The 19,904-nt window shown below is 39.2% G+C and overlaps 1 protein-coding gene and 2 pseudogenes across 2 annotated transcripts in view; 1 reads left to right on the top strand and 2 right to left on the bottom strand.

Annotated features, from left to right (window-relative positions):
• The window catches only part of ABHD17B (abhydrolase domain containing 17B, depalmitoylase), a 50,956-nt gene that overhangs the window by 16,430 nt on the left and 14,622 nt on the right, over positions 1–19,904 (bottom strand). The window lies entirely within an intron of this gene.
• On the top strand, positions 387–16,701 carry LOC118527856 (small ribosomal subunit protein uS5 pseudogene; annotated as a pseudogene).
• LOC118527935 (proteasome subunit alpha type-1 pseudogene) lies at positions 16,684–18,055 on the bottom strand (annotated as a pseudogene).

A 19,904-nucleotide genomic window follows, 5' to 3' on the forward strand; every position in this document is an offset into this window, starting at 1 on the left:
GATCCTTAAGGAAATGTGTACAAGGGTGCTTGATCACTGCAGCATTATTTGTACCAGGGTATAGGAAGCAACATAGATTCCATCACCAGGAAATGAGTAAGTAAATGTTTTGGACGCAGATAATGGAATATTATGCAGAGTATGATGGCTAGAGCTTAAAAATACAGTACTGGGTGAGAAAAAGGAATAAACTGAGATCTATACTACATTAATGTAAATTAAAACCACACATAAATGTTATATATTTAAAGACATGTGTATCTGAGTGGATGTTTGCAGAGGGGGGGAATAGGAAAAGAGGTTGAAGTTAAGAAAAAAAAGTAAATAAAACAAGAGTAGGGCTTATGTTCATAGATTGATCAGGACAATGTATCACAAACTAGACTATGAGTGACACAGGGCAAAAATCCCATTTGGTTGCGGTGCCTGGTGGTTCAGGTAAGTGTCCGACTCTTGATTTTGGCTCAGGTCATGATCTCAGAGTTGTGCGAAACCAAGAGAAACCAAGAGTTGGATACTGGGTCTTTGCTCAGCAGGGAGTCACTTGAGATCCTCTCTGTCCCTTTCCCTCTGCCCCCCCCCCCGCTCGTTCTCTCTCCCTCCCTCTCTCTAAAATAAATAAACCTTTTTTTAAAAAAAGATTTTAATTTATTTGACACACAGAGAGAGAGAAAGCACAAGCAGGTGGAGCAGCAGAGGGAGAGGGAGAAGTAGGTTCCCCGCTGAGCAGGGAGCCCAATGCAGGGCTCAATCCCAGGACCCCAGGATCACGACCCAAGCCGAAGGCAAATGCCCAACCAACTGAGCCACCCAGGTGCCCCTAAAATAAACAAATCTTTAAAATAAAATAAAAAAAAAATGTCTGGTTGCTTACCACTGGGTAAGCCAAGCAGAACACCTGACACATTATAGGGTTTCTAATATTTTCTGGGTGAATGAGTTAGTAAATTAGTGTTTTTTTTTTAAAAGATTTTATTTATTGAGAGAGAGAGAGAGAGAGAGGCAGAGGGAGAAGCAGGCTCCCAAGTAGCAGGGAGCCCGATGCGGAACTCGATCCCAGGACGCTGGGATCATGACCTGAGCCGAAGGCAGACGCTTAACCATCTGAGCCACCCAGGCGCCCGAGTTACTAAATTAGTAAGATTAAGTCAATTCTCTGCACCTGAAAGACTCCCACAAAAAAAGAAAAAAGGTTTACTAAATCCTGTTTTTAAAAAGAAAATGTTTTGTGATAATTACTTAGGTTTTTTTGTATGGGAGCAAAGTAGAAGCAGTATAATAAAAACCTATGAGCTTAATTTGGGGCTGGGGGGTACAGGTGGGAAAAACATAGCTAGTTACCCAAATCAGTCAGTGTGTTATGAAGCACTGAAGAAGACAGTCTTCTAGGGAGGAGGAAATCTTGCCTCTCTCAAAATCAAGTCACAAAATAAAAGGTCAGCTGAATGTTAAACAGACGGTCCATTGTGAAAATTAAGGTTTTCCTTTTGGCAGGAGACTTTTAAAGTTACTTCACTTATAGCAGGAGGAATTTCCTAAAATTGTAATGAATTAATAATTTAAGAACCTGCTTCTCCTGATAACTTTTTCCTGTTCAATGACAAAGAAAAAAAGATGAACATCTGAGTCCCCTCTCAGCAAAACAGGAAGACTAAGGTTAAAAAATGTCTCCAAATAGAATGACCTACTCTATCTCCTTCCTCTCTTTTGACAGAAGAAATTATTGAAATGACTCCTGTCAATTCCTGACGTATTAACAGTTTAGTGAAAAAAATTTCCCTTTGATCTCCTTTGTAATAGTTTCTTGGTAATGCAAATCGATGCACATTACCACCACCTAAAAAGGACAACTGATTCTTTTAGGGTTCAAGATGTTACTAGTACTTAAGTCTTTTTAGAGAAAACATTTTTAAAATGCTTAAATCTCTTCATTTTGAATGATATTTTGACAACTATACATTTAATAGGATCTATACTGATTTAAAGTCTTACTCAATTTAGAGCGTAGGTATGTAATAAACCACTTAAATTTTGATATATACTAGGCTTCAGGTTAAGAACTACATTCTAAAGTTGAAAATGAATTACCTTGAATTTGGCTACATTCATGGATAAATCTGGGAAAGTACTATTACATATTATTTTATGGAAGTCAGGATTTATCATGTCGTTTAGAAAACCTCCAACTGCTTCCAATTAGTTAAAGGCACATCTATTTAGCAATCAGATTTCTGGAAGTCTCAATGATTCAGAGTAACAGCAACATCTCCTAGAGATTACCCCTTATTCATTCATCTTTCAAGGAGTTTAGCAGCATGCTCCTTTTTCAGTTAAGACAGCATCCAAAGTACTCACAATGATCAAAATAAGTGTAATTTAGAAACTAGTGTTTAGTATATTTTCTAAACACATTTTCTACCTTATTTGTATATGCCTTATGCAGAAATGTAGTTTGTTAAAACTTTTTTCTTTTGGGGGTAGGTTGTATTTCCTTCTTCTCTCGGACCATTATATATATAGCACTCAGCAGCAAAGGCACTTCACCGTCTGCGATCACAGGACTCGATGGGGTGACACTGCTAAGAAAACTCAACTCTGAAGACACCCCACAAGGGCTGTGCTAACATGGGAAGAGACACTTAAAACCTTAAGAAAAAAAATATTTTTAAAGATTTATTTATTTTAGAGAGAGAGAGCACACACATGCATGGGGGTGAAGGGCAGAGGGAGAGAGAAACCCAAGCCGATTCTGCACTGAGTACGGAGCCCGAAGAGGGACTTGAGATCACGACCTGAGCTGAAACCAAGAGTTGATGCTTAACCAACTGCGCCACCCAGGCGCCCCAAGGAAAAATTTCTTTGAAGTAATCTATTTTTTATATTTTAAACTGAAAAGAGAAATTTTGGCAGAACTATTTTCTTTAAAAAGGAATCATGTCAGTTACTTTTTTAGGTAAGAGTTATACTAGTAAGATTCTTGGGGCGCCTGGGTGGCTCCGTTAAGCATCTGCCTTCTGCTGGGGTGGTGATCCCAGGGTCCTGGGATCCAGCCCCACGTGGGCTCCCTGCTCAGCGGCGAGTCTGCTTCTCCCTCTGCCCCTCCCCCTGCTCCTGCTCTCTCTAATAAATAAAATCTTAAAAAAAAAAAAATACTAGTAAGATTCTAGAAATAGAGAGTAACTGGGCCAATGAGTCACCCGAAAACACCCTAGGAAACGTGGTTTTATTGGTAAATTGAACAGATGCCATAATAACTATGAGTTTAGAAAGTTTAGAGGAGTTTCCCAACTAGGAAAAATTTATCGGCACTGTCAAAATAAGATTCCTTTCCCAATGATGTGAAGAGTTGGGGACAGACAGAGAAAAATAGTTGAGGTGAAGATGACAAGCATCTACCAGAGTTACCAAAGTCTCAATCCTAGCACTGGAACCCTTAATCTTAGGAAACAAACTGAGGGTTGCTGGAGGGGAGGGGGGTAAGGGGATGGGGTAATGGAGTGATGGACACTGGGGAAGGTATGTGTTGTAAGGAGCACTGGGTATTATATATGAACTGATGAATCATAGACCTGTACCCCCGAAACAAATAATACACTATATGTTAACTGAATTTAAATAAAAAAAAATAAAAAGGAAAAGTCTTGTTAAAAAAAAAAGTCTCAATTCTAGCATTTGGTTATGAACCTAATTTCTTAATTTAAAAAAAAAAAAGTTCCGCAGTAAGGATCAGAAGATCAGAAGTGAAGTTGAAGCGCCTATAAGCTGTGCCAAACAAACTAATTTGGACCAGAAGTCCTAACACAGGTCAATGTAACTATTTCTATATTGAAGTTTTCCCTCAGTTTCTTAATACTACACTAATACAGGAACCATTAACTACGTATAGCTACTTAAATTTTAGTTAATTAAAAATAAATATTCAGTTCCTCAGCCACAGTAGCACATATAAGTAGTGCCTACCAAATTGCAAAGTGTAGAATGAACATTTCCATCACTGCTGAAAGCTCTATTGGGGGGTGTTGAACTACTAGAACCTTTCAAACCCAGGCAATCCAGAACAAGAGTTTTTATACTTCCTATGCTTACTAGCTTTAAATGTTGGAGCTCTTCCTTCCTGATACGTACAGGCAATTTGTATAGATCTTCTTATTGAACACTGCAGATGACACAGAACTAAATGAGATTACCTACACAATATGGTTTTAGAAGAATGTTTTTTGATAAAAACATTACAACATCTAACCCAATCATTTTTTTTTTTTAGGAGGGAGAGAACACTTGTGCAAGTGCGGGTGGAGGGGGAGAGGGAGATAGAATCTTTAGAGGTTCCATGCCCAGTGTGGAACCCGATGTGGGGCTCGATCTCAAAACTCTGAGATCATGATGTGAGCTGAAATCAAGAGTCGGACACTTACTGAAGCACCCAGGCACCCCTTTTTATTTAAATTTCAGTTAGTTAATATACAGTGTAATATTAGTTTCAGGTGTACAATATAGTGATAATAACACTTCCATGTAACACCTGGTGCTCATCACAACACGCACTCTCCTTAAATCCCCGTCACCTATTTCACCCATCACCAAACCCCCCCATAATCATCAGTTTGTTCCCTGTAGTTAAGAGTCTGTTACTTGGTTTGTCCCTCTCTTATTTTTCCCTTTCCGTGTTTGTTTTGCTTCTTAAATTCCACATGAGTAAAATCAAATGGTTTTTGTCTTTCTCTGACTTATTTCACTTAGCAATATACTCTCTAGCTCCATCCATGTCATTGCAAATGGCAAGATTTCATTTTTTCTCATGGCTGACTAATATTCCATTGTACATATACACATCTTCTTTATCCATTCATCAGTTGAGGGACACTTGGGCTGTTTCCTTAATTTGGCTACTGTAGATAAGGCTGCTATAAACATTGGGGTGCACATATCCCTCTGAATTAGTGTTCTGGTATTCTTTGCATTTAACCAAAGTCTAATGTAAAAGCCATTTTATTAAAATGAGCAAAGCAAATCAATTAGGACAATTACACATTTTAATGCATGCTTTTTAAAAAAAGATTTTATTTATTTATTTGACAGAGAGAGAGAGAGAGAGACAGTGAGACAGGGAACACAAGCAGGGGGAGTGGGAGAGGGAGAAGCAGGCTTCCCACCGAGCAGAGAGCCCGATGTGGGGCTCCATCCCAGGACCCTGGGATCATGACCTGAGCCGAAGGCAGATGCTTAACGACTGAGCCACCCAGGTGCCCCTTAATGCAGGCTTTTGACGTGTCAAATGGATTCACATTCTTGAAGGGTTCTCCATGTGCTGGAGCTACAAGCAAACCGTAAGAAACTATAAAAACGGGGGTGCCTGGGTGGCTCAGTCGGTTAAGGGTCTGCCTTCAGCTCAGGTCATGATCCCGGAGTCCTGGGATCGGGCCCCACATTGCGCTCCCAGATCAGCGGGGAGCCTGCTTCTCCCTCTCCCCCTGCTTGTGCTCTCTCTCTTGCTGTATCTCTCTCAAATAAAATCTTTATTAAAAAAAAACTATAAAGACATTCCTATTAGCCAAGTAATTTCTGAATGTAACCCATAGAGTATTCTAAACACTTACAATCCTGGTGATCCACTTAAGCAAAGCCCTAACAAGCAAATCAAGCCTTCCTAATGATTAAGTAGGACAGGTTGTTGATTTTTACATATGTCCGTATTACAGAGTCCTAAAAAGCTTTTGTTGACTGGGAAGTGAATTTTGGCTTAGCTTTCAAAGTCACACCTGTCTACATTGCTGAGCATAAACTAAAACATGAACAGGCACAAGTTTTCCTCCCTTAATCATAGTTTTTTGGCACCTCTCCTGAAAGACTTTCCAAAACATACTTATCCTCAAAGATCACAGAAAAGCTGCCATAGTACATTGGTAGAGACATTGCACAAATAACACATTATTCTCCCCTCCATTTGTAAGAAGTAAAATCTTTTCCTGGGAAAATTCTCAGATGAACACCTACTCAATGTATTCCACAACATATAATACCCATCTATAGCACAGTATTATCTAAATGAAGTAGTCCTAAGTTTCAGAAAGTTTAAGGATTATTGCTGACTATAATGATGAACACAATCTTTTTCAAAAAGAGAACTCACATTACTGGTATTTCAATTTAAATTTTTAAGAGTTAAAAAAAATCTGAACCACATAGGAGGTTAAAAAATAAAAAAAATAAGTCTCACTGCCAGGCTAAAATAAGGACTAATTAAAAGTCAGTTGAAGAATTCAGTTCCCTAGATTTCCTCCCCAACTAAGAAAACTAGAGGTTTACATTGGAAGAACATTTTCTGAGGAATTAGACTAATCTGAAGGAAAGATCCAAAGATACGAGGTTCCAATGAGGAAATTGTGGCAATGGGAAGCATGAGTGTAACTACAGTGAGGGAGAGCTATATCCTCTTCTGTAAGTGGATGTCAACATGGAAGAAATAGTGATATAATACTGTTATCTAAAGATACAGAGGTACAGGGCACCTGGGTGGCTCGGCTGGTTAAGTGGCTGCTTTCGTGATTTTATATCACTTAATTTCAAGTGTGAAGGTATTTATACTCTGGTAATTGCTCAAAAATAAGGCACATTTCAGATTGCTTATTTGGACTTCTGACGTGACTTTGTAAAGTATCTTCTTTTGCCACTGAACATAATAAAAGACTTGTTTGTGTCATAGGCTGAGGTGGATGGGGGGGTGTGTGTGTGTGTGTAGGGTGTAGGGTCTCTTAATTTTCAGAAAATCCACAAGCTTTTTAAGTCATGTATAACACATTCTAACTTTTTATCCTTAGAATTTGTGCAACAGAATCCATGTTGTTTTTGAAGACATTCTTAGACCCCAGTGAGTTCTGTTTTAATCTAAAACAATTATGTTCCGGGCTAGTTTACAGCCCCATTGTCTTCCTACCCAGGATTTAATTTTTCATCACATACTTTTGTTAATTCTTAATTTCATGTTTTAACCTTTTAAAGGTGGGATTTCTTTGTTTGATTTTGCAATCTCCAAGCACTTTGCCTTGCCTCCTTCTCAAGGACCTTGTAAAGTAAACCACATTTTTATCCATGCTTTCAAAAAGTTTTTATTTTGGTTTCATACCTAGGACAAACTAGGCATGCTTCAGAATTATACGTTGTTTTTAACACTTTCCCTCAAAATTTAAACCATTCACCCACATCTTCTTGATTTTTGTTTTTTGAAGTGATTCCCATCTCTTTCCCACAAGAAATTTATGAGATTTTCCTTTGTCTTTAGCTCTGAAATCAACATGTGTGTTATTTTATATCTATACTATTTGTTTTGAACAGGTCCTTTTGACCATAAGTCCCAGGACTTTCTTCAACTCAGAGAATTTTTCTTCTATTTATTTTTAACTTCCTTTCTGCCTTCTCTGTTCCATCAGGAATTCCTATTTAGGAATCCTAAGATTATCCATTATACCTATAAACTTCTCTCCTTCCCATCTCTTTCAGCTCTATGCTCTAGGAAATTTCTTATGGTTTATCTTACAGATCATTACTTTGGTGTTCTAGAGTGTAGAATCACTTTTATTTTTATTTTTAAAAGATCTGGGGCACCTGGGTGGCTCAGTCGTTAAGCGTCTGCTTTCAGCTCAGGTCATGATCCCAGAGTCCTGGGATCGAGCCCCACATCAGGCTCTCTGCTCGGCAGGAAGCCTGCTTCTCCCTCTCCCACTCCCCCTGCTTGTGTTCCCTCTCTTGCTGTGTCTCTCTCTGTCAAATAAATAAATCTTAAAAAAAAAAAAAGAGCCAGCCGCTTAACCGACTGAGACATCCAGGTGTCCCTAGAATCACTTTTAACATTAGGACTCTGTTTTAGTTTATGGGAATAATATCCTCTCAAATCTCTCTTAGAATACTAATGAAGACAAATTTTTGTTGTTCTGTCCATCTGTGTTTTTTGGATGTTTGTTCCTCTCTTTGTTCACCTTGGATTTTCATGCTGTAGGATTGCTTCTTCAATGACTGTTCATATTTACTAGTAAAATAAAGAGGATTTCTAGGAATAGACTATGTGAGAATCAGACTCAAGTCTAAATCTCTCTCACATACACCCTACACACACACACACACCCCCCCATCCACCTCAGCCTATGACACAAACAAGTCTTTTATTATGTTCAGTGGCAAAAGAAGATACTTTACAAATACTCACGAACACATACAGCTTTACCTATTTCATCTAGTAATGCAATTAGTACTTCTAACCAGGATAGGCCAGAAACCACTAAGCTAAGAATTATACGACCTGGCTTTCAGTTCTAGTTTTACTACCAAAAAGTTGGTGACTTTAGGAAAGTCAGTCTCTTTATACATAATGTTCCTTTTCAATAAAATGAGAAATTTGAACTAGATATTAAGGTTTCTTCTAGTTCTGCAACTTTATGACTAAGATGCTTTTAAATTCTCATACACTTCTGATTCACTCAATATTCTACAGCATGTAAAAGAATAAAGAAATTTATAATTTGAAAAATTTCAGAGATTCTCGGGCGCCTGGGTGGCTCAGTTGGTTGAGCGACTGCCTTCGGCTCAGGTCATGATCCTGGAGTCCCTGGATCGAGTCCCGCATCGGGCTCCCTGCTCGGCAGGGGGTCTGCTTCTCCCTCTGACCCTCCCCCCTCTCATGTGCTCTCTCTCTCTCAAATAAATAAATAAAATCTTTAAAAAAAAAAAAAAGAAAAAAAAAGAAAAATTTCAGAGATTCTCAAAGCTTCCCAACACTAAAAACAAAGCACCTCAACAAGCATACTAATTTATATTAGGCAAGTTATAGTTAGTAAGTTGTAATGGGGGGGGCAGGTAATAAGGTGGAGAGTGCAGGTGTTTGTGAGGGCATGAGACAGATTGTTTCTCACAGCTCTACTTTCCAAAATGAATGATTTCTGGGGTGCCTGGGTGGCTCAGTCGGTTTAAGTGTCTGCCTTGGGCTCAGGTCACGATCCCAGAGTCCTGGAATTGAGCCCCACACGGGGCTCCCTGTTCTGCTCAGTGGGGAGCCTGCTTCTCCCTCTCCTCCTGCTTGTGTTCTGTCAAATAAATAAATAAATAAAATCTTAAAAAAAAAAAATGATTTCTTTTTATCTCCACAGGGAAACAATGCTTAGTTTTAAAAATTGTGGCAAAATATGCATTACATTTATCATTTTAAGCATCTTTAAGTGTATAATTCTGTGGCAATAAGTACATTTACATTGTTGTGCAATTATCACCCACCAATCTTCTCCAGAACTTTCATCTTTCCCATCTGGAACTCTCTACCCACCCATTTAATCAATGACTCCTCATTCCTTCCTTCCCCTAGCCTCTGGCAACCACTATTCTAGTTTTGTCTCTCTTAATCTGGCTACTTTAGGTACCTCATAAAAGTGGAATTATATACTATTTGTCCTTGAGAGTGGACTGTTCCACTCAGTATAATATCTTCTTGTTTATCATGTTGTAGCATGTGTTAGAACTTCCTTCCCTTTAAAGGCTGAATAATATCCAAGGGCTCCAAACTGGCTCAAATCCCAAGTTGGTTTATGTACGACTAATACCAATTCCATCTCCATTTCCATGCTAGGACGTACCCCAGGGAGGCTGCCAAGCTTTCAGAAACAAATCATTCAACTCCACATTTAAGGCTTGGAGATAGAATTCTGTTACTAATGGCTGATAGGACCTCAGTTCTCAGTCTTTCTTGCAACAAACAACGTCTCAGTTTGAATTTCAGATGTGTTAGGTCTTGCTTCATTCAGGTCTTTACTTCATTCTCAAAGTGACCCTCTGAAATAGGTAGTATTCCCATTACCCAGCACTGCAAGGACAGACCTCTTCGCCTGTCCTCTAGTAGCTGACACTGAATGGTAAATCTATAAACTCCAAAAGTCTACTATAGATCAGGCATTGCTTAATTAAGACTCATTATGTTAGCAGTTTCTGTGCAGTAGGCAGCACTGTTTTGTGAAACATCATCCATTTTTTATTTCATTGGAACAGCTACTACAGAAGAGTTTTTGCTTTTTAAAAAATGCTTTATTGAGGTATAACTGACCATAAGCATTTTTAAAAAGAGTTAAAATAGAGGGACAGAATAGCAAGAGACAATGGAGATCATAAAAAAAATCTTTAGGTAAAAAATGAAGGAAATTTCCTTAATCTCTAAAGTACATCCATAAAAATTCGGTACGAAAAATTATACTTCAAAAAACAATACTGTCAATATTTCACCATTAAGACCTTAAGCTTACATGGTCATGGACAGTGTGCTGGAATCCTGGCCAGTGGAGTAAATGAAGAAAAAGCAATGAAAGAATAAGAATTTACAAAGTTGTCACATACTAAGTCAGTACACAAAAACATACTGCATTTCTATACATTAAAATAGAAAATAGGATTTTTTTTTTTTTTTTTTAAAGATTTTATTTATTTGACAGACACAGCGAGAGAGGGAACACAAGCAGAGGGAGGGGGAGAGGGAGAAGCAGGCTTCCCGCCGAGCAGAGAGCCCGATGCGGGGCTCGATCCCAGGACCCTGGGATCATGACCTGAGCCGAAGGCAGCCGCTTAACGACTGAGCCACCCAGGCGCCCCAGAAAATAGGATTTTAAAAAAAGATGTAAATAGGGATACCTTGTTCAGAAATACAAACACTCAAAGATTTCAAGTTCTTTGTTCAACAAGAACTCAAAGTTCTTCCCAAATTGATTTCTAGATTCAGTGCCACTCATCAGCATCCCATGGGACTATCGCTTACATTCATTAACATATCAAAGTTAATCCAAATGACAAATCCCCATGGGTTGGTAGTATAGGTGTTACTGTAAAATGATGCCACCTTTGAGAACAGTTTGGTGGTCCATTTCAGGCATACTTTTTAAAATATAAATTTGATAATATTGAAGCATATATCCGAAGACTTCCTAGAATCTTTACACATTTGAAGTTCAATGAAATACATTACTTCTATGTAATAAAATTTGCCTTTCTAAAAATGTGACCTCAACTTCACAAGAGAGCAGCAAAGCTGTGAATATACAGATACCAGTTCAGATTTTACTTATTTTTTGCCATCCGATGGCCAAAACCACTTCCTTCCTCTTTCCTCAGATACATACTCTCTCATTCTGAACAACTATCTCACCTTTATTTTCTTCATCCAGTCTTAGATTTTTTTAAATTTAATTTTTGGTTTTTTGTATATGAAATGGGAAGCTCTTTCATCCTTTTTTTTCTTCTTCCACTGGACTCTTTATACTCTCTACATTCACACCATAGCAAAACACTGCATTCTTCATTCTCACACATTTATTTATTGAGAGAACGAGTGCACAGGCACACAGCTGTGGGTGCATGTGTGTGTGTGGGGGGGGTAGAGCGAGAACTGCAAGCAGGCTCCATGCTGGGCGCGGAGCCCCACACGGGGCTCAATCCCACCACCTGAGATCATGATCTGAACTAAAATCAAGTCTGACATTTAACCGACTAAACCACCCAGGCACCCCATCTCAAACACTAATTTTAACTCCACTATTAAGAGCATGAACTCTGGACCCAAAATGCTGAATATGAATCCTAGCTTTACTGTATTTGTCATCTTGGGAAATTTAAACTTCTCTGTTTCTTCTTCTGTAAATTGGGCCAGGGGGATGATAATGGCATCTATTTTACAAGGATTTTATGAAAATCAAATAAGGTTAATATTTGTGAAGGTTTTACAAGACCTAGCTATATGTAATTATATTTTTATAAATAAACAGTAGCTTGGCTTTCATAACTTAACAAAATTTCAAGCCTGCAAATTTAGATTCTTCAATGTGAAAAGTTAGTGACAATAGTATTTGATTTGTTTTGTTTTACAAACTTAAGCTGAGCTAACATGGGCTTCTGAGTTACTTCTGTGTGGCAGCCATTGCTAGAAGTAGGCATACTTGAATATTAAGTATATGCAATGAACGATGTTATCTGTGATTAAGGTTCAAAACAGTAAGGACAGACACATCCTTGGGGTTAATAAATACTTGGTAATTTACAAAGTAGTTCAGTTGGTTAATTATACAATAAGGAAGAAGCATTTTTAAGCCCAGGAAGTCTAGCTTCTTGAAACAGGAGTTCCTGGGCCCTTCATTTACATTTCCATACTTTTAGAAGATACCTTTAAATAATATATAGAGTGGAAACTGAATTTTTTAGTGATGATTCAGAGTACTACAAATATAAAATGTCCAATATTTTTTAAGTTTAGCGAATTGCAGGTAATGTTTACATTTAAATTTTTTGAAAAATTGAAATATATAGTTTTATTTTAGGAACTTGAAGTATTTTTGCTATAAGCCAATATTGATCTGTAAGGTAGAAAAGTACTACATTACCTTTCTTTGCATTCTGGGCAATCTGAGGAATGTATCAAGTCCTTCAGCCTCTATGGTACCATCTTGTCAATATTCTAATGCCTAACGAATTGCTTATTATTTCTTATTCTACCCTAAGTGGCAATGTATCAGGTTAACATACTGTGATACATTGATCTCAGATTTGACATTGGACAAACCCTTATCTGGATGGTTCTGAGCTAGGTACTATTTAATCAATTCCATGCAAAATCAGTGTTTTATCAGCTTGGGGTCAAACCTGAAAACTATCCAAAATACCACCACTATTAAGAATATCTATGGTCCTATGGCCCCTCAAACTATATGTAAAGTTTTTAGAAGAAGGATCCAAAATATTTACTAACAAAGTGACCTAAAAACAATCTCAAAAATCTGGAAGTTCTCAGGTTAATACTTCTGTAACATACTTATTTTATGCTTCTTAAGTCTTACCATGTACCCAATCTAAAACAACTACAGCATTTGAACTTTTGTAGAGGTATTTGAAAAGCCCTAAGAACTCATCTCTTTCACACCTATCTGATTTGTGGTAAAGATGGGTTATATCCAATGTCGCACTGAGTTTTTTCTGCCACAGAAGAAATGAACCTGGATGTTAACCTACCTACACTTTGATTCTGTCCCAAAATTCACTTCTATATGATTAATATTCTCAGATCTAGGCTACTTTGTACTTTAGAATACACTGCACACAAACCAGACTACAATTCTAGTAGCAGACTTCTTATTCTTGGCTTGGGGATATGCTTTTACCTGTGCATTAAGGAATATCCCTAGTTCTAGCACTTACCCAGTGGAGGTTCCAGAGAACTTGGTCAAGACATTATACTTCTAAAAAATAGATTTACAGGGGCGCCTCGGTGGTTCAGTCTGTTAAGCGTCTGCCTTCGGCTCAGGTCCTGCGTGGGGCTCCCTGCTCAGCAGGGGGATCTGCTTCTCTGGCCCTGATCATGTTCTCTCTCTTGCTCACTCTCTGATATAAATAAATAAAATCTTAAAAAAAAATTAGATTTACAGATACTGGGGAGAGGAGAGGGTTAAAGTTTTAGACTGTTAATCTAATGAGATGCGAGATAAGGCTACCAGCTTTTCATAGAAGATCTGTAAAAAGATACTAAAATTATCATACTAGTAACTGAAGAAACAGGAATATATGTTTCTCTTCCTAAAAGACATATACAAACCCCTTCCTCAGGACAAGAGACTATCACTCTCCCCCCACCTTTTAAAAGGCAAATATCCTTCTTCTCAGAAAAAACACCAAATGGCAGGAGGGCCCTGGAATGGGAGGCCGCGGTGGCAGACTCTGCAGCAGCATCCAGGGTCGGGGTGGCAGTGGTGGTGGTTGGAGTGGGCGGAGACTGCAGAGCTTGCAGAGGCAAGGCCAAGGACAAGGAGTGGGTCCCTGTCATCAAGCTGGGACGCCTGGTCAAGGACATGAAGATCAAGTCCCTGGAGGAGATCTGTTTCTTCTCCCTGCCCATCCAGGAATCTGAGATCATTGACTTTTCCTGGGGGCATCCCTCAAGGATGAGGTTTTGAAGACTATGCTGGTGCAAAAAGCAGATCTGTGCTGGCCAGTGGACCAGGTTCAAGGTATTTGTTGCCATCGGAGATGACAATGGAAAAGGCGGTCTGGGTGTTAAGTGGTCCAAAGAGGTCGCCACTGCCATCCGTGGGGCCATGATCCCAGACAAACTTTCCATCAATCAGTGTGGTAAGGCTACTTGGGGAATAAGAACGGCAAGCCCCACACTGTCCCATGCAAGGTGACCAGCCGCTGTGGCTCTGCTGGGGCGCCTCACCCCTGACCCCAGGGGCACTGGCATTACCTCAGCCCCTGTGCCCGAGAAGCTACTGACGGGGATCGGTAGAGACGACTGCCCCTCTCAGCCAGGGACTGCACTGCCACCCTGGGCTACTTCACCGAGGCCACTTCTGACGCCATTCCCAAGACTTACAGCTAGCTCACCCCGACTCTGGAAACAGACTGCATTCACTGAATCTCCATATCAGGAATTCACTGACCAGGGCGCCTGGGAGACTCAGATGGTTAGGTGTCTGCTTTCAGCTCAAGTCATGATCTCCAGGTCCTGGGATGGAGCCCCACATTGGGCCCCTGGCTCAGCGGGGAGTCTGCCTCTCCCCCGCTTGTGCTCTTTCTGCCTGTCTCTCTCAAATGAATAAATAAAATCTTAAAAGAAAAAAAAAAAAAGGAATTCACTGACCATCTTATAATGACCCACACCAGACTCTCCATATAGAGAACTCAGGCTCCTGCTGTGGCCACCACATACTTTATACAAGAAAAACAAATGAATTAAAGACTATTAGAAAAAAAACAAAAATAAAAGGCAAATGGAAAGAAAAAAGAAAACTAGCATAGAGAAAATTGATTAACTCCATGTACACATTTTTCATGTTGGTACAGAAAGGGTGCTTTTTCGGGGCGCCTGGGTGGCTCAGTTGTTAAGTGTCTGCCTTCGGCTCAGGTCATGATCCCAGGGTCCTGGGATCGAACCCCATGTCGGGCTCCCTGCTCAGCGGGAAGCCTGCTTCTCCCTCTCCCTCTGCCCCTGCTTGTGTTCCCTCTCTCGCTGTGTCTCTGTCAAATAAATAAAATCTTAAAAAAAAAGGGGGGGGGTGCTTTTTCTGAGCTGAAGAAATTGAATTAGGTTAGGAATGTTGTATATATATCTCTTCCAGCAGCTTTGGGGCTGATTATATGGAAAACATCTTAGAATAAAATAAGGCTTGGGATGTCTACTAGTAGACTTCCACAAAGAAGCAGGGAACAATAAGAAAACTTTTAGGTGTTTCATAGGAGACACATAAATTTTTAACTAGAAATAATTTTAAGTGCCAATTAATGCTAATAGATTGATTTGCCCTTCTTACCTAAAGATTAATCTAAGAAAAGCTGCAGCTCTCTTTCTCTAAGCAGCAGCTCCAATAAGTTATAAAATTAATAACAGTTGCCTTAGAGGGCTTAACTGCTCCATATTAACTTCTTGTAACCTTGTTATACATGATATGAAATCATCTAGGAGAGAAATTACTTCCTAAGCCATAAAACCAAGGCTATAACAATGTGCAAGAGCTGGATAAAATCATGAGCCTCTTGTCACAAGTGAGGAAGAAATGTCAACAATCATTTATTTTAAAAAGCAGAAGAACATATAAAAGTATAAACACTGACTACTGTCTAAATGTAACAACGTATCAGGTTTCATCCTCCCACCTTTTTAAAGGATTTTATTTGTCGAGAGAGAGAGAGAGAGAGAGAGAGAGAGAGAGAGAGAGAGAGAGAGAGAGGGAGGGGGAGAGAGAGAGAGAGAGAAACCGCATGCACACAAGTAGGGGAAGTGGCAGGCAGGCAGAGGGAGAAGCAGGCTCTCTGCTGAGCAGGGAGCCTGACTCAGGGCTCAATCCCAGGACCCCAGGATCATGACCTGAGCTGAAGGCAGATGCTTAATCAACTGAGCCACCCCGCTGTCCTCCTCCCGCCTTTAAAAAAAAAAAAAAAAAGAAAATCATTAACTGGTCTGTGGTATAGTATAAAGAACCCTGGTATATGAATCAGAAAAGGTGGATTCTAGTCCCTATTCTGATACCAACTAGCTCCCAGACATTAGGGAAGTCATTTCCCCCTGAATCTCAGCCTCCTTATCTCTAACATCAAAGGCTTGAGTTCAATGGCACTTAAATTACATTCTAGCATATAGGCTTCTTAATTTTGAATGTAAATATAAAGTAGCTAAGAAGGATTAATAGAGTGAATGTCTAAATAGAATGGAAACAAAATAATAATTTACTCCTTCCAAAATGTTCTTTGGATTTTTGGGTTTTCCTCTTATTAACTATATCCAGAGTCTAATCTTTCTTTCTTTTTAAAGATTTATTTAATTTGAGAGAGAGAGCGGGCAGAGTGTGAGAGAGCACCAGCTGGGGGGTGGGGGGCAGAGGGCCAGGGAGACTGAGAATCAGACTCCCCGCTGAGCAGGGAGCCTGACTCAGGGCTCAATCCCAGGACCCCAGGATCATGGCCTGAGCTGAAGGCAGATGCTTAATTGACTGAGCCACCCAGGCGCTCCCAGAGTCTCTAACCTTTCCTTTCTCTGAAAGTTACCTTTTTCCTTGTTTACCTTCTACTTTTAACATTTTGTTCAAAGACTCCTTTTTGAAAGAAAAGAAATTTCAATTGCCTTCCTTGTTATGATGACATTTTGCTGTCTTATAGGACAGGCTGAAAATGAAAGTGGTCAAATATGCATATATGTAATAAACACTAGTTCTCAAAATAATAGGTTCTTCCACTAGGCCAGTTCTGAGATATAAACTTTTTTTTTCCCTCAGGTGAAACAATTTTATTTCACAGTTTCACAAAGACACTATGTTCTTCATATAAAAACATCAGTACAGATACCTATACTTCCTAGAAAATGATTAGATAGACCCTCTCAAAGAAAAATGCACACCATTATATGGTTTCAGACAAGTTGCTAGGGAAAAACACATCTGGACTGATTCCTACGTACAGATTATTGTCATCAGTACATGTTCCTGCATTCTTATAGATTTGATAATAAACATACAGACTGGCTTGTAACTTAATGTTCTATCGGTTCATCAGCCTTTTCTGCAGGTTCATCAGGAGGTTGAGCAGGCTGTGCCTTTCTCTGTGGTCTTTCTTCAAGACCTTCCAGGAATGGAGATACAACATCATCATCATAAATCGTAAACTCCAAGTCTTTACCAACAATTCCAATGGAAACATTCTTTGTAGTTAGGTCCTGCTCTGCAGGAAGTGTCTCTTGTAAGGCACGCAGACCATGTTTAACCAGTTCATTCAAACTGCACTCCATAAACCCAGACATATGTCTCTCCAAGTAAGTATGAAGTGATTGAGAACGGGCTCCAATGGACATGGCTCTACAGTCAAAATAGTTGGCATCTGGACAGGTTTGGAAAATGTGAGGGCCCATATCATCATAACCAGCAATAAGCAGCTCAACACCATATGGTCTCCGGCCATATCGTTGTGTTGGTATCTGGGTCTTGCTTCCAATTAGAGATACAAGGCGAGACACAGGAAAAGGTCTATCAAATACAAATCTGGAATCCAAACACTCTTGGCGCATGAAATTACATAACAGTCTAGCATCCGCAGTAAGTCCCGCAACTGAGATACCAATATGGTTGTCAACATGGAGAATTTTTTTCTGATGAGCTGCAAGCTCTGATTGTGCTCTTTTCAATGCAACCAACACTGCATGGGTTTTTGATTTTAGACCAACTGTGGCTGAACCTTGCTTGACAGCTTCCACTGCATGCTCAATTTGATGAATCCTGCCCTGAGGGCTCCAAACAGTGACATCATTGTCATACTGGTTGTGAAACATGGTTCCAGTGCGGGTCTGGCTGCGGCCTCCTGCAGAGGTGTGGGTTCAGGAGGGTTCTGAGATATAAACTCTTAAGAATGTTTATTTGGGGCGCCTGGGTGGCTCAGTTGGTTAAGCAACTGCCTTCGGCTCAGGTCATGATCCTGGAGTCCCGGGATCGAGTCCCGCATCGGGCTCCCTGCTTGGCGGGGAGTCTGCTTCTCCCTCTGACCCTCCTCCCTCTCATGCTCTCTGTCTCTCATTCTCTCTCTCTCAAATAAATAAATAAAATCTTAAAAAAAAAAAAAAAAAAAAAGAATGTTTATTTGGCGGGCGCCTGGGTGGCTCAGTTGGTTAGGTGACTGCCTTCTGCTCGGGTCGTGATCCTGGAGTCCCAGGATCAAGAGTCCCTGCTTAGCGGGGAGTCGGCTTTTCCCTCTGACCCTCGCACCTCTCATGCTCTCTCATTCTCATTTTCTCTCTAATAAATAAACAAAATCTTAAAAAAAAAAAAAAGAGTATTTATTTGGTGAAGGAGTGAGATTACAGTTATTTAAATTAAGTCAGTGTTACCCTACCACTTATTTAGAAGTGGGGCAGATATAAATCTGTTTCAGCATAAAAGAAACAAAACAAAACCACATGACTTCAGAGTAGATCAGAGTACAACTTCAACTGTTCCTACAAATAATTATTTTGAAAATGGTATTTGTATCAACCATGTGGAAAACAGAACCACAGAACTGCATGATAAGCAGCATATAAGTATATTCCTCTTATCTATCAATCCCTTCTTCATATATATAATATACAGGGCCTTTTTATAGGGATACGGGGGGGGGATTATGGCATTTATGCAGTCTCAATATAAGTATTATACTCCTTAACAAGATCATTGCCTCTCTTTACATAGATTGTGTAACAGGTCAGTCAATTCTTACTTAATATGGCCTTCAGTCTGTCTACCAACAGTCTGGCCATCACAAACTGCCATCTCCACCACTTCCATTTCCTCTGCTGGCCAGCTGCTTTTCCTTAGCTCTACTTAGCAGTAAGGAAAAATGTGAAGAAATTACCACTACTCCTAGAAAATGTTTAATAAACACTTGCCACTGTCACTTGTGCTTAATACCTTTCCTATCCCAATAAATCAACACTTCTGTCAATGTTTCTTCAAACATGAAAACTTTACCTTTTGCACACATTTTCTTAAGGAGGACATAACACAAACTAGAATAATTATTTCAAAGAAAAAGGGTTTAAATGCCTAATTAAAGAAAACAATAACATATTTAATAAATTAGGACTCAGTTTAAATTCTTCCAGACTTTGGAAAAATCACTTAAGTGCTCTGTTTCCTCATTTGAAAACATAAGGTAATTGGCCTCATATTCATTCAAGTCTCTTTGAATTCTAAATTCATGTGCTCTTTTGTAAATTGGTAGTCAATATTTTAAATGTATTATGATAAGTGAATATTTATTATTAATAAATCAATGCTGTACAGGGTCTTTTCATCTTATAAATATTAAGCACTATATAATGTGGGGTAGATTTTAAGCTTCAGAAATCAGACAAAAGTAGGTACCAATAATTAGAAAAAACTTTGTGGACTTAGAACTTTAAACTAGGATGTTATTTCCAAAAGCAGAGGGAAAACTCTCCAGGCTGGGACAGTAATACAGGTGAAAGTATAATACTAAAGCAAAGGGTGCATGGTAGAAAGAAAGGGAAAAAACTGGGACAGGGAAGAATTAGACAAATGAAAAATTTAAAAACAAATCTCTGTTCAGCAATGTACAGAAACCACTGTAGTTCCTTACACATGTATTAGAATGATGCAGTCGTTTAGGCAACTGCATAAAAGCCGATGTACCGACAGAGCACAGTAACTTGGTAACTACTGTACTGCTGAAGACTTTATTTAAATTTTAAGATTTCAAATTTAAGATTTTCAAAAACAAGCCTCAAACAGGCACAAATTTCAACCTACTACATGGAGGTATGTTAAACACACTATTAAGAAAGTAGAAAATCAACAAATGGTCATCATATTGCAAAATGTGTAAATCACATCCTTCAGTTAAATATCAACACTTGACTA

Source organism: Halichoerus grypus, chromosome 14, assembly GCF_964656455.1.
Source record: "Halichoerus grypus chromosome 14, mHalGry1.hap1.1, whole genome shotgun sequence".
Lineage (NCBI taxonomy): Eukaryota > Metazoa > Chordata > Mammalia > Carnivora > Phocidae > Halichoerus > Halichoerus grypus.